Here is a 2500-nt window from a genome sequence, read left to right as displayed (position 1 = left end):
ATTATATCATAACCTCAACCTTCATATCAAGAAAGGTGAGGTTCTTACCCATTTAAAGTTTGAGAATAGGTTAAGGTCGTTTCGACCCTAAGGCCTCTAATCATTCGCTTTACCAGATAAGATTATTTTACATAATATTTAAATGCACCAGCTATCCTGAGGGAAACTTCGGAGGGAACCAGCTACTAGATGGTTCGATTGGTCTTTCGCCCCTATACTCAATTCTGACAATCGATTTGCACGTCAGAACTGTTTCGGTCTTCCATCAGGGTTTCCCCTGACTTCAACCTGATCAAGTATAGTTCACCATCTTTCGGGTCACAGCATATATGCTCAAGGTACGCTCCAGTTAGAGGTATAAATAATAATAAATTATCATTATACATAACTATATGGAACGCCCCGGGATTGAATTAATAGTAAAATATTTCACTAAAAATTAATCCCATTATATAAAAGTTAAGTTAATTTCGCCATTAGGTTTAATATAACCCAATGACTTGCACATATGTTAGACTCCTTGGTCCGTGTTTCAAGACGGGTCCCGAAGGTATCCTGAATCTTTCGCATTGTTAATCATATAAATGCATACAATTAATATTAAAATCAATGATAATAATATTATTGTAAAATTCAAAAGAATTTAAGCATTATATATGTAAAATCTATCAACACTTTATCAAATCATCAGTATTTATTCTATGTTAATAAGCTAAAAGCAAATTAATTTGAATAAACTTAACACCAATGATCTTTTGATAAATATTTTATTATGTTAATAGATTACAATGTCCTTATATGAAAAAAATGCACACTATTACTATAATATTATAAATATCACAGTTATAATGATGAATTTTTCATAATGGATATTCAGGTTCATCGGGCTTAACCTCTAAGCAGTTTCACGTACTATTTAACTCTCTATTCAGAGTTCTTTTCAACTTTCCCTCACGGTACTTGTTTACTATCGGTCTCATGGTTATATTTAGTTTTAGATGGAGTTTACCACCCACTTAGTGCTGCACTATCAAGCAACACGACTCTTTGGAAATATCTTTCTAGTAATCATTAACGTTATACGGGCCTGGCACCCTCTATGGGTAAATGGCCTCATTTAAGAAGGACTTAAATCGTTAATTTCTCATACTAGATATTAAGATATTCCATACACTGCATCTCACATTTGCCATATAGACAAAGTGACTTAGTGCTGAACTATTTTCTTTTCGCTCGCCGCTACTAAGAAAATCCTTGTTAGTTTCTTTTCCTCCCCTCATTAATATGCTTAAATTCAGGGGGTAGTCCCATATGAGTTGAGGTTGTATAAAAATATTTATATTTATTTTATATTTTAGCTTTTTGCTATTTTAAAGAAACATACATAATTATTTCTTAACACCAATATAATTTTCTTAATAATAAATATTCAATCTTTTCATCCCGTACTACTTACTTCATTATAACAACAATATTATTTTCTTGGTTTTTTACATTTAAGGCAATCCTAGAATAAAATAATATTTTATGCTAGACGTTCCTCTAAATGTATATATTATTTGAAATAATAATATTGAAATTTTATTGTTTTTGGGAATACTAAGATTCTTATTTATTATAAAATTTCGTTCAAATATGAGGTGTTCAAGAATATATTTTCTATATTTCTTTTTATGCTATTAATATTATGGATTGAAAAATACAATCCAGTAATATACCATGTGCTTAAATTCTTTTAATTGACTAAAAGAATAAGCAACTAATTTAGCATAGTCTTACAACCCTCAACCATATGTAGTCCAAGCAGCACTTTAAAATTAATTAAAGTACATAACAGCATGGACTGCAATATGCGTTCAAAATGTCGATGTTCATGTGTCCTGCAGTTCACACGATGACGCACAGTTAGCTGCGTTCTTCATCGACCCATGAGCCGAGTGATCCACCGCTTAGAGTGATAATTTTTTGTTTATTTTAATTTAACGTCAAGAGTTTTTAATTTATTGAAAGAATAACATTTCGTTTTCGTATATAATATATAAATTATTTTAAAACATCTTTCAATAAATTGTAATTTTCAACCCAAACATTTACAAGTTGCGCATGTCTTAGTCCAACAAAAACAGTAATTCCTTTTTTATTACATTTTATTTAATTTCTATATATTTTTAAGGAATTACACGTTAATGAGAACAAATTAACTTATCATTTATATTATTTTTATAAATAATAAGTACAACTATATATGTTTAAAGGTTTGTTGCGTTCAAATACAATGTATGCGATATAATTTTCATTATACTACAATACAAGGAGTAAAAAAAAAAAGAAAAAAAAGAAAAACATTCAAATAAATGAATGAAAAGAAAAAAAAGAAAATAATTTTTCTTTTTTATTCTTTTTTTGTTTGTTTGTTTGTTTGTTTGTTTGTTTGTTTTTTTATAATATTTACGGATAGGAACACAATAATGATCCTTCCGCAGGTTCACCTACGGAAACC

The 2500-nt window shown here is 29.1% G+C and overlaps 3 non-coding genes across 3 annotated transcripts in view; all 3 read right to left on the bottom strand.

Annotated features, from left to right (window-relative positions):
- Window positions 1-1325, bottom strand: part of LOC128923755 (large subunit ribosomal RNA) — a 3984-nt gene extending 2659 nt beyond the window's left edge. Inside the window, exon 1 of the ribosomal RNA XR_008472486.1 lies at window positions 1-1325. This exon is cut by the window's left edge and continues 2659 nt beyond it. This is a non-coding gene — a ribosomal RNA (large subunit ribosomal RNA).
- A 453-nt stretch (window positions 1326-1778) lies between these two features.
- On the bottom strand, window positions 1779-1957 carry LOC128923717 (5.8S ribosomal RNA). The gene has a single exon (XR_008472448.1). It is a non-coding gene; the product is annotated as a 5.8S ribosomal RNA (ribosomal RNA).
- Window positions 1958-2466: 509 nt separating this feature from the next.
- Window positions 2467-2500, bottom strand: part of LOC128923745 (small subunit ribosomal RNA) — a 1990-nt gene continuing 1956 nt past the window's right edge. Inside the window, exon 1 of the ribosomal RNA XR_008472476.1 lies at window positions 2467-2500. This exon is cut by the window's right edge and continues 1956 nt beyond it. This is a non-coding gene — a ribosomal RNA (small subunit ribosomal RNA).

Source organism: Zeugodacus cucurbitae, unplaced genomic scaffold (assembly GCF_028554725.1).
Source record: "Zeugodacus cucurbitae isolate PBARC_wt_2022May unplaced genomic scaffold, idZeuCucr1.2 ctg00000026.1, whole genome shotgun sequence".
NCBI lineage: Eukaryota > Metazoa > Arthropoda > Insecta > Diptera > Tephritidae > Zeugodacus > Zeugodacus cucurbitae.
Note: the sequence above shows the minus strand (reverse complement) of the source record. Positions and strands in the feature narration are given on the sequence as shown.